Here is a 12,709-nt window from a genome sequence, read left to right on the forward strand (position 1 = left end):
CCAAGACTGGCATTTATTCTACATGCTTGCGTACCGGCCCACCCTAATCAGTAGGCCTTCTCTTTTTTCAGGCTGGCAAGTGGCCCCCCAGCCCAGCCCTGTGGTGAGTGAGTGGCGATGGGGATGAAGTGATGTGGAACTTCAGCCAACGGAGTGAACTCAGCCAGCAGGCAGCCAATGTCCTCTCGGGGGCCTGTGGCCTGCAGTGTGGGAACCGTGAGGTGGTGGTGCTGCCCCGAGTGCCTGAGTGGTGCCTGGTGACCCTGGGTTGCGTGAGAGCAGGTTGGTAGTTGACCACCTGGGCTGGGCACTGTGTACTTTGTGAAAGAAACTGATGGCAGAGAAATGCAACTATCCCTCCCAAAAGATGCCCCCTCAGCATAGCATGCTGTCCCTCCTCATATGGAAATGCTACTCTTCTTTCATTTATTTAAGCAAACTATGTGCCAGGCACAACTAGAGGTTGCTAGTATGGTAAACAAAGTATAGTGAACAAAACAGGGTCTATGTACTCATGGTACTTACAGGTCTTTGGAGAAAGATAACTATTAAACTATTAATTACAAATGTTATTTAATCACAATTTTGATGAATGGCATGAGAATTTTATAAGAACCTATTAAAGAAAAGTTGGCAAACTATGACCTGTAGGCCAAATTCAGCCCACAGCCTGTTTTTGTAAATAAAGCTTTGGGAACACAGCCGTGTCCTGCTCACATATTCTCTCGTTGCTTTTGCACGACGATGGCAGACTGGAGCAGTTGGGACAGAGAGCATCTGGCCCACAAAGCCTAAAATATTTACTGTTTGGCCCTTTGCAGAAAAATTTTGACAATCTTGCTATAAAAGGAGACTTGAACTGACTAATCTGTGGGGGTCACAGAAGGCTCAGTGGAAGTGAAATTTGGGCTGAGAGCTGAAGGATGAGTAGGATTTGGCCAGGAGAGGAGGCAGAGAAGAGTGCTACAAGCAGAGGGAACACACAGAGGGAAGGGGAGCTTGAAAATTATGAGAGAAGCTGAAAGCATGTCTGTGTGCCTGCAGTCCAGGCAGCAAGGAGGAAGGAGCAGCAAATGAGCCTGGAAAGATGTAGAGGTGCTAAACTGGTAGACCTTGGTAAGCGTTCTGGCCCTTATCCAGTGAGGAATGGCAAACCATGGATGGATTGAGTGATATGATCATTTTCTGTTTGTAAAAAGTCTTTATGGATGGTACATAGACGGTAGGATGAAGGAGTGCAAGAATGGGAGTGGGAAACCCAGATAGGAGACGAGGTATGATGGTGGCTTTACCTTGGATGGGGTGGAGATAAGTGGATGGATTTAGGAGACAATGAGGAAGAAACTGATAGCAGGACTTTTTGGTGAATGATATACTATAGAGGAAGAAGGCCAGGGAGACGAAGAAGTCACAGACACTTGGGCAACTGACTGCATGCGGCTCTCTTTCACTGGAAGGAGGAACGCAGGGAGAAGCAGGTATGGGGGTGTCTGGGAAAGACGACAAGTTCAATTTGGTAACTGTTGAGTTGGGGGTACCTGTGTGATGTTCAAGAAGGGATGAGGAGTTCTAATTATGAGATAAATCAGTCCTGGGGATGTAATGTACAGCATGAGGACTATAGTTAACAACGCTGTATTGTATATTTGAAAATTGCTAAGAGAGTAGGTCTTAAAAGTTCTCATGACAAGAAAAAAAATGTGTAATTATGTATGGTGATGAATGTTAACCTATTGTGGTAATCATTTCACATATATACATATATAAAATTATAGGCATACCTCATTTTATCGTGCCTCCCTTCATTGCACTTCACAGATGTTGTGTTTTTTACAAGACCTTCCACCAGCAAAAAGATTACAACTTGCTGAAGGCTCAGATGATGGTTAGAATTTTTTAGTAATAAAGTATTTTTTATGTGGCTCCTGAAGTGTTGAGAGTGGGAAGAAAGTGAGCTGGGGCAAGAGCTATTCAACAGGAGGAGCATGTGAAATCAGCTTCATAAAAGGTGAAAGAAACATAAGACTAGTTATTCTCTGGAAGAATAAAATAAAATCACAAGAGTTTCATCAAGATAGAAAACAAAAACAAAGAAAAACTAAGAGCACTCTTGGCTAAGAAAATGCATTCCGTGTCCCAGTTTTGGGAGAAATAGCCAGTACCTAGAGCACTATGGTGCTGCAGGACCATGGACAATTCCAAGTAACTTTCCTTATTTTAATGACTGTAGGGGTCTTTGGATACAGGAAACTCCTGCAGGGCATTTTGTGTAAGGTTTGGAGGCATTATATTGGCCTTAGACTGTCAATGGTGTGACATTAGGTAACCCAATTTCTCTCTTTAGTCTCAGTAGACCCCTTACAGCTCTGACAACCCGGGGAAATCTGGGTTCAAATCAATCTCTGATCTTCAGTCCCCTTGTTATTATTACTCCCACTGGTCACCACTACCCAACCTCCCCTCCCCCATTTACTCCCCTCTGGCTGTTTACATCAGGCCTCTCTGGGGAAGAAGACAATCCTCCCTCCCAGTTCTCTCTAAGCCATTTGGCTTCTCCAGGCCTCGTCTTCATGCCCAGGACCATCCAGATGAAAGCCAGACTTTCTCTATAGGCAGCAGGTGTCCAAGGCCAGGGTCATTGTGGCTGGGGATGAAGTGGCCCAGGCAGTGGACATGGTGGCACCTGACTCCCCTTCTCTGAAAACAAACCCACTGATGTCTGAGAAAATCCGAGACAGATGTCTGGACTTCAAGACACTACTACAGTGAGTATCTACGTGTCTTATCCTGGGTTTTCACCAAAAGTGGAAACTAAACCAACTACTTCTGTGCAGGCACTTTATTGGAGAGGTCCAGGAATCAGAATGTTGGGGAGAGTGAAGCAGGGGAGAAGGAAAAGCTAATACAAGAGTTTATTATTGAGTCACTGCATGGATAAGTGGGACTTGATCTGCAGGAACCTTCTGAGGAGCACACAGAATGCCTCTCAGGATTGTCCACTAAAGGATTGACAGTGCTGGCCCATCAGCACCTGACCCCCATTGGTGGAGAGTTGCGTTGCGGGGCATTATCTACCCCACACTTCTGAGCTGCACATGCATGCATGTGGAGCAGGCTCAGAGTTCCATGCCATGGTGGCAACAGAGAAGCCCCTGCGCACAAAGTGAGTCATCCATGGTCCACACTAGAAAGAACACCGTATGTGTTGAAACTTGCCTGGAGCTGTTCACTACAACCATTGCTGGAATCAGAGTTTAGGCCAAGAGTGTATGAGGCAAAACACAAGAGAAGGCTAATATACTGAGTTTCCCGGCTCCTCTTCCCACCTTCTGTATCCCTAAGCTAGGCTGCTTCTCAAAGACAGAGGACTCTATGGGTCCTTCCAACTGTCGAAACCAGGACTCGCTGGAAGAATGAGTTTCCCTGTGACATGTCTGAAATCCCCCCCACTAGAGACACATACCTTAGGAAACCCCCAGGGAGAATGAAAGCTTTTCTAATGTCATGGTCTTTAAGATAACTGTCTGAGAAGTAGGCAACATGAGGCCAGCTTTGACAGACTTGAAATCAGGACACTGGAGGACATGTCTGGGAGAGGTACAGATGCTTCAATGAAATAGAAGAGGGTGCACTGGGGAAAATCATACCAATTGAGCACCTTCTGTTCACCTGGTATCAGGCTAGTGCTCCCAATAACAATCAGATTAACATTTATTGAGTCCTTGCTGAGCTAGTTGCTCATTTTTTTTGTGTTACAGTTAAGTTTCTCAATAACTCAATGAAAGAGACAGGTATTGTTGATCTCATTTCACAGATATGGAAAGTGAGACTCAGAGAACTTAAATAAATGGTCCAAAATTACATAGTTAACAAAGTGCCAAACCTGAGTGGTTTTCAAGCCCAAGTCTGACTAACTCAGAATCTCATGATCTTAATCACTCATCAGCCCACTGCTGAAATAGGTTGGGTGACTTGCCCTTGCCAGCATGGGGGAAGGTGAGAAGAGATGAGTCACCAGGACATCTAGTGTCCAGGGCAGATCTGAGAAGGTGACACTCTGTGTCTCTGTCAGAGAAGCATCTACCACTCATTGCTGTATGCAGACTGGAAGCCAAGAAGCAGTTGCCATCTACTTCATCAGTGGGACCAGTAGCCTTCCCAAGATGGCAGAACACTCTCACTCAAGTCTGGGCATCAAGGCCAAGATGGATGCTGAATGAGAAGAGCTCTTTCTCTTTACAGAGAACTATACAACCAGGCCTTGAGACTTTCCTGAGCTCAAATCCAGTTCTACTGGGATGGGCTACTATCTGATGCTTATGAGAAAGATAGTTGGGAAGGGGGACATGAGGGAGTATGGCTTAGCAAGTTGGGCATCCATTGACCTTCGGTGGGACATTTCTGTTTCAGGTAACATGGGATCTCAAAACCTCTTCAGTGCTTTGAGCCGTGTGTCTACTAGGTTGAATGATTAACATAAAATTGATACACGTTTTTCCCCAGATTAATCTATATCTTGTACTTTGGGGTGATGGTAATTTGCTTGATGCTGCCTGCATTCTAAGAAGGCATTTTTGTCAGCAGCAAATTACTTTTTGGGGCTGGCCCAGTGGTGTAGTGGTTAAGTTCACGCTCTTCCCTTCGGCAGCCTGGGGTTTGTGGGTTTGGATCCCCGGTACAGACCTATACACTGCTCATCAAGCCATGCTGTGGCAGTATCCCACATCAAAATAGAGGAGGATTGGCATGGATATTAGCTCAGGGACAATCTTCCTCAAGCAAAATGAGGATTGGTAACAGATGTTAGCTCAGGGCCAATCTTCCTCACCAAAAAAAAAATTACGTTTCAAATCCATTGAAGTAGAAGCTGTAATTGGATTAATTAGATGAACTGAGATCTCAGATTTCTGGATCTCAGATCTCATAATTCAGAACGTCCTTCTGCTCTACATCAGCCCCATCAGTGGAATCAGATAATACTGTGCCAAGTTTGTTATGCAATAGTACGTGGCTGTATATTGTAGTTGTAAGTCCTTTTAGTTCTTCTATGTGAGCTGCCACCAGAGCATGGCTACTGACAGACAAGTGACGTGGTTCTACACCCGGGCCACTGAAGTGGAGTGCACTGAACTTTAACTACTAGGCCATCAGGGCTGGCTATGGAAAAATATTTTATTACAAAAAATCTCAAAAACTTAAATGTCCTACTTGTGAGCCTGTGTTACCAGAAAATTAAATTGTTTAATAGAAATTATTTAATGGAAGAGCTATAGTACAATTCAGTTTATAAAAGATGGGAAGATAAATCACTTAAATGTAAATAAGATATTAAATTCCCAGACCCTCCAAAATTTGGTCCTAATAGGCTATGACCCAATTTCCCTACAGAGTTGAAAGCTTTAATCTTCTTGAGGAAGGGACACATACTATGGAGATTCCCAGCCATGGAAGTTCTTCATGTCTAGCCTAATTCATTTTTGCTTTAAAACAGACCGAATACATTTTATTCTGGCCTGAAGAAAGGGAACGAGTTTTTCCCTGTACAAGACCCTTGCCTGTGCTCAGGAAATTCATGATTCTTTGAGAAAAGAGAAACAAAGATCTACACAGCCAAACTTGAACTCTGCAAGGACTCTTGTCAGAATATTCACTTAGTGTCTTCTGTTAGTAAACATTTCCTGGGTGGTTACCACATGCCAAAACTGTACTAAGTTCTGGGGATAAAGTGAGAGTGAGACCCAATTATCTATTGAGTCATGGGAGCTGGGGTCCCATCTTCTAAATACCTGCCCCTTCTTGATACAGGATGTGTAGATAGATCACCTCTCCTTCCCTCTGCCTGCTCACACTTACACACACGCCTACAGACACACTCAGGTACACACAGACCTGTGCACACACACCTACCCCTCCCCACACATACACACACACTCATGCTCACTCACTCTGGTATGCACTCACATGTATGTACATTTCCTCTATATTCTCAGCATATGGACAGACCTGCAAGCCTCTGACATCATATGGAGCATCTCAGACACAGCTTGGATAGTGACAACTTTTGGCCTCATTTCTGGAGCCCTGGACATCAGGAGGACACATATTTATCCATCTCTTGCCAAAGTTTGACCCACTGCTCATTCTAAACATAAGAGAGGATCCAGTTTGCACCAGATGGTCAGAGTGAGCCCAAGGTTTGAACACTCCGATTTATTGCAGTTTCCTTTAGTTAACCTAATTTTGACTAACCCTGTTACATGGATAGACGGTGTTCAGTAAGCAAGATGAGAATGGTCCCTGCTCTCATAGAGCTCATGTCCAGGGAAGGAGACAGACCCATATACAGATAAAATATATTCAGGGGACAGGCATCATGGGTCATTCATTCACTCAACACATGTTTAATAGGTTTTTGCTCTGGTGTCAAGTGTCAGATAGATGGTGGTGAACCAAGTGTAAAAGAGAAGAATGGAATATTGGAGATGATGCCATCTGTATGTGTGTGTGTGCATATGTATGTGTGTGTGCATAGAGTGCAATCTGCATAAGTGTACAGCTTGAAGTAATTTACCTATGTTAGATACCTTATTAGTCAGCTCAAGCTGCTAAAATACTGTAGACTGAGTGGCTTAAACAACAGACATTTATTTCTCATAGTTCTGGAGGCTGGGAGTCTGAGATTAGGGTGCCAGTATGATTGGTTTCCTGGTGACAACTCTCTTCTTAGCTTACAGACGGCTGCCTTTTCACTGTGCCCTCACATGGCGGAGAGAGCGAGCTCTGGTGTCTCTTCCTCTTATTATAAAGACACTAATCCCATCATGGAGACCCCACCCTCATGACCTCATCAAACCTAATTATCTCCCAAAGGACCCACTTCCAAATATCATCACATAGGGGAGCTGGGCTCCAGCATGTGGATTGTGGGGGAGACAACATTCAGTCCATAGAAGACACCCATATAACCCCCACCAGATCAAGACGTACAGCATTCCCACCACTGCAGAAAGTGCTCATACCCCCTCATGCCATTGTCCACACCCCGTAAGTTAAGCATTCTTTTGACCTCTACCACCATAGATTAATTTTGCCTCTTCTTGAACTTCGTGTAAGTGGAATCGTACACTAGGTAATCTTTTGTGTCTGGCTTCTTTCACTCAACGTATTCTCTGTGAATGCTGTCCATGTTGTTGCACATATTAGAAGTTTGTTCTTTTCAATTGCTGTATAGTAGTCCATTCTGTGGATCTATCACAACTTCTTTTTCCATCTTATTGTTGATGGACATCAGGGTTATTTCCAGTTTGGGGCTATTATCTATGAGAAGTTTTGAAGAATAAATAGGAGTTTTTCTAGTGGAACCTGATGGGGTGGCCATTAAATAAAATCTATAAACTACACTACCCTGGAGCAACAAAGCAATGGAAATGGATGCATTTTGTTTGTAAATTCATGCCCTATGTCAGACTCTATTTGTGATGGGGAGTTGGGTCATTGACATCCTGGGGCCTCCAGGTCTCTTAAGGAGTTGATGGCCCACACAGACTTTTGTTTGGCTGGCAACAGAGACCCCAGGAGCACACACAGTCATGGATGGCCTCCTTAAAGGTCAGGCATGGTTGGATTCTCTCAGGAGATTCTCTTCAAATGATTCTGTCATTCTCTGTTTTAAACAAATTCTTACTTTGCCTCCTTCCAAAAGAGGATTTAAAGTGGCTTTTAAGTGTCATAAATAGAAGAAAAGAACAACATGAAAACAATGTAAAATTATACAGCCTATTAGGAAAATATAGAGTGGAGATGTTGGGGCGGTGGGAGGACTAAAGAGAGTAAGGAGAAGTACAGCAAATAAATAGATAATTGCATGGTGAACTTCCTGTAAGGCAAAGCAACTAGTGAAATGGGATGATTTTCGTAGCTTATACCAGTTCATCAAAAGCACTCAGAGGAAATAATGGCATGATGTACTAATGTTAATCATTTTTCCGGACATTTTTGCCTAAACCATTTTTTGTAATAAATTCTGCACAAAGCAAAGCATGGGATGGAGGTGGTGTTACATAACAGTTAAGAGCACAGACTGCAAATGCTGGTTACACTACTTGCTGGTTGTGTGACCAGGGGCAAGTTGCTTAAGTATATGGGTCACAGTTTTCCCCTCTTTAAGATGGGATTGATAATACAAACTCCATGAGGTTATTGTGAGAATTAAATGAGATAGCACAAGGCCTGGCAAGTATTCAGTACTGGCTATTTTTTAGTAGTGCTTCTTCTGAATTGTCTATAGGTGCTTTTAACTTTTCAAAGCACTTTTCTACCTGAATTGTGTCCCTTGGGGACAATAGGGCTGGAATTAATCTGTTATAAAGCTAGTCCCAGGAGGTTAAGGGACTTAACCAAGAGCACACAGCTGATTTGCAACAACAGTTGATCTCTTTCTTGGTGATTGGGGGTTTACGTAATTCTAGAGGAGAGTTTATGGGGGCAAGTCATTAAATTGATGGGAATGGGCTGCCAGGATTTGACAAAAAGATTCCAAATTAGTCCTGGATCTTTTCTTTATAATTATAGGTGGTTACTTCCCTGTCATTTTTGACTTGAGGATGCATGAGAATTTGGGCTCATTTGGACTGAAATAGACACACTAAAGAAGCTAGGATTTAAATCCAGAGTCCACCTCCATAGCCCATGCTGATAACCACTGTGCATGCCAGTTAGTTTGGCATCTGACCTGATGGGCAGTGTCAGCTGGCTCTCTTCTTCCAGGCACTGTCCAGCTACCCAGTCAGCAATGTGGTAGGAGCCCCCAGTGTTCACCGGATGTTGATTCAACAGGATCTTTCCAGGTGATGGGACTTTGGGGGTTGGTGAGAGCCTCTGGTCTATTGGTCCATCCTCCTGCCTCCCCCTCGTACACACTTGCTCATCTATCTGACCCTCTGAGCATAGGTAGCCAGATGAAGCCAATTTTATTGTCAAAGCCCCCAGAATCCAGCTCTAGGCCTGGGCAGAGCTCAGTTCTAAGGAGGCTTAAGGGGAACAATTACCTCTCTTCTCTTTTTCAGGTACAAGCTCCCACATCTACAGAACTGCTTAAGCAGAGGGGAGACCCTCCTTCCAGACACATTGGAGAAGTGGAGGGCCCAGACAGGACTGGACATCCAAGAATTCTGTGGCCAGACAGAAATGATACTTGCTCCTGGGACAACCATGAGCTGGTGAATGTGGTGGACTTCAAATGGCTCTTTGATAGTAAAAATATGAGCCACCATTTATCATGCACTTATTCAGTAAATATTTATTGAGCACATACTATGAGATAGGTATTGACAATTCAGCAGAAACAAAAAAATCAAAGCTCCTGCTCTCATGGAGATAACATTCTAGAGGGAGTTGGAGACATTAATAAATATATGATGGGTGAGAAGTTCTATGAAGAAAAGTTAAACAGGTAAGATGGGGTGAGGTGGGATGAGGGGCTGGTATTTCAGATACGATGGTCAGGAAAGTCCCCTGTAATGGTGTAACATTTTTGAAGAGACCTGAGTTTATCAAACAAGCAGGCACTGTACTAAGCTGCTCAGATTGAAGTGAGAAGTGAGGAAAGGAACACACTAGGACCCCACCTCACCTGCTGAGATACCTTCTTGGAACTCTTGGGGCCCCGTGAGCATGGCGTGGACTCATATTGCTCTACATTGTGCCACTTACCCAAACAGCCCGGGTAATCCTTTCCCCCAACTCCTTTCCCCAGTGCTTCTTCTTGGGACTCAGTACTTCTCGCCTCCTGCTCTCCACTCTTTTACCTAACATCCTTCTATGGCTAGTGTGTCCCCTGGCAGAACTCCTGAGAAGGCTCACAGTAGGGCTGTGATGTGGAAGAACTCGGTAAATGTGGGGAAGGACAGTGGAGTCGTGGCAAGGGCTTCCAGCTGTTCAGAGGAGGCCATGTTTAGGGACTGCTCCTTTGGACAGCAGCATCTCCTTAGAATTCATTTCAGGATCCAAGCAGAGCTGGTCCTCTTATGGGAGATAATTTAATCCCATATTATTTTAAGGGACTTTTGGTGTCCGTGGTCCCTTATTAAAGTATGGCTCCCTCTGAAGAGATTATAATGTGGTTGTTAGTTCCTCTTCCCTGGGGAGTGGTCAATCAAATTGCTTTCTACTTTAAGGCACCCCCTAGAATGGGGTTCCAGTAAGGGGAGAGCCAAGAAAAGGGGAGGGAGGGAGCCACCAAATGAGAGGCAACTTCAGGACTGTGTCAGGACCTGCTCTGCTGAAGCTTTCTTTCCTTTCTCTGTGTCCCATGACTGTGAAGTTTGCTGATCTGTCCACAACTTTCCACAGGGACTCACTTGCAGAGTTTCCAAGACAATGAAAGTCAAACCTGGCTACCTGGGAACCACCACTCCCCATTACGATGTGCAGGTTTGTTAGGGGCACTAAGGAGGGAGGGAAAACATCAGTTTTTCATTGATTTATTTATTAAATTGCTCACTGAGGAAAAATAATAGAAAGTAAAGATATTAAAATAATATTTAAAAAAGAGGGAGGGAGAAAGGGAGGAAGGAAGACAGAAAGGAAAAGAGAAAATTATTCATATTCTTATCATCCAGAGAAAAGTACTTTGAATAGCTAGTTATATAAATGTATAGCTTCATTAGTTATATAAATGTATACATTTAAAAAAATAGGGGTGAGTCTTAACATACCATTTTGTAACTTACTTTTATCATTGAACAATCTTGAGTGACCATCTTTCCAGTTCATTTAACACCAATCTACGGCAGAATTTTTAATGACTACATAGTAGGTAGTATGGCTCCACCACTCTTTACACCTTTTATTGGTCAATAGATGATTTCCAAATTTTTCACTAGTAAAAACAACATTGCAATGAATGTGCTGTAGCTAAAATTTTGCTCCTTTCCGTTATTTCTTTGGGTTAAATTCCAAGAAATAGAATGTGCATATGTGTATCTATGGTTCTATGTGTGGGTGCATGTATCTAAAGGGTAACAATTTATACTCTATTCAGTGTTGTATGTAATTGTCTGCTCTCCCATCTGTGACTATGATAACCATTTACAGATCCATTTTTTAAAGTATCTTATCTCATTCTTGTGCAATCCTGTGAAATAAGCTGTCATTATCTGTTTTATAGACGAAGGCCCTGAGATATAGAGCTTAAGTAGCTCAAAGACAGCTAGTAAGGCAGCAGAGTCATAATTTGAGTTTTGATCTATCTGGTATCCAAGTCCATGGGCCTCAAAGATAATGGGAGGCTATTATATTTCCTGAACTCCTAAGGCCAGAAGAATCTTCCCAAGCCCCTCTGGTCCAGTCTCAATAAGAGGCTTCTCTTAAACTATCCCAGCCTGATGGATTGGAGATCTAGGTTTAAAACTCTTGTCTTCCCTTGGTTTCTGGTTCTTGTTTTCAGCGAGCACTAGAGCAAAAGGGTCTTCCACTTGACCAACTCAGCTCTTCCATGTTGCCATTCAAGCCATTTCCTGTTATGTAGATGATTCTTCCAATCTGCTTCTTCCTCCAGGTTGTAGATGACAAGGGCAACATCCTGCCCACTGGTGCAGAAGGAGACTTGGGCATCAGGGTCAAACTTATGAGGTCTATAGGCATCTTCTCTGGCTACGTGATGAGGAACCCACGCTCCTCCATCTGTGCCCTGGTGGCGATAGGGGGTTCTAAGAAGGAAGCGAGGGTTCCCAAAGTTGTGAACTTCCCAAGAGGCACTGGCAAGACATAGGGACCAGGAGGGGAGGGATCCAGTGTCCAAGAATGGGTGCTTTGCCAAGAGAAACGATTGGCCATTCAACCCTGCTACTCTTAGCCTGTCACTAAGATCCCATTTGAAGAATCATCTTTCTCTGGACAGCCCTTTCCACCCTCAAGAACTGTTTCATACCAGAAAGCTTATTGCCTCTCAATTATGTACAGCAGTGTTTTTCCAAGGGCAGCCCTGCCCCCACCCCCAAATATCTCCTCTGCTCTATGCCACTGATTTCCTTTAGAGCCATGCTAGACACTACACTGACTGCACCATATAGTTGGAGGCATTTTTGTCTTCAGACCTTTCAACATTAGAAATAGATGATTCTTGAGTCTAACTGCCTCATTTTACAGGTGAGGATGGTGAAGCTAGACTCATCTGACTTGTGAGTCGTACGACTCACCCAAGCCCCAAACACATTAAATAATAAATTAAATAATAATCATTGCTACCATTTGTTGAGTGTTTACTATGTGTTAAGCACTATCCTAAAGCACTTCACATACATTAAACTCATCTAACCCTCCCAATGACCCTACGAGGTTCTTGGAGACAAATTGCTTGAGTTCAAAACCCCGCTCCACTATTTACCGTGTGATCTTGGGCAAGTTGCTGATCTCTCATGCCGTTGTTTCCTCACCTGTGAAATATGTATTATGTTATCTTTTGGCATTATGACCGATATCTAAACGCATTAATATTTGGGAAACACTTAGAACAGTGCTATGTAAGAGTGCGTTAAATAGAAGAATTGCTGTTCTTGTTCTTAATGGAAATTATAACTTCTGTTGTACAGATGAGGAAAATCGAGCCTCAGAGAAGAGGGCACAGCCACACTGTGTACTTCTTCAAGCATTTCCTGTGCACTCTCCCACTATAATCTCACATGCCAGTGAGATAGCTAAGGCATGGGAT

At 43.5% G+C, this 12,709-nt stretch overlaps 1 protein-coding gene across 8 annotated transcripts in view; it reads left to right on the forward strand.

Annotated features, from left to right (window-relative positions):
• Positions 1 to 12,709, forward strand: part of LOC106839006 (uncharacterized) — an 85,509-nt gene that overhangs the window by 44,343 nt on the left and 28,457 nt on the right. For 4 of the 8 annotated variants that reach the window (XR_011494250.1, XR_011494248.1, XR_011494249.1 and 1 more), the window contains 6 exons: positions 72 to 282; positions 1,382 to 1,478; positions 2,613 to 2,765; positions 5,991 to 6,194; positions 8,767 to 8,846; positions 10,351 to 10,431. The gene's annotated coding sequence lies outside the window, so the exon portion shown is untranslated. Of the gene's footprint in view, positions 1 to 71; positions 720 to 1,381; positions 1,479 to 2,612; positions 2,766 to 5,990; positions 6,195 to 8,766; positions 8,847 to 9,065; positions 9,342 to 10,350; positions 10,432 to 12,709 lie in introns of those variants that run through there. The other 4 variants (XR_011494253.1, XR_011494254.1, XR_011494255.1 and 1 more) reach the window with 4 other exon arrangements.

This window comes from Equus asinus, chromosome 14, assembly GCF_041296235.1.
Source record: "Equus asinus isolate D_3611 breed Donkey chromosome 14, EquAss-T2T_v2, whole genome shotgun sequence".
NCBI classification, from domain to species: domain Eukaryota; kingdom Metazoa; phylum Chordata; class Mammalia; order Perissodactyla; family Equidae; genus Equus; species Equus asinus.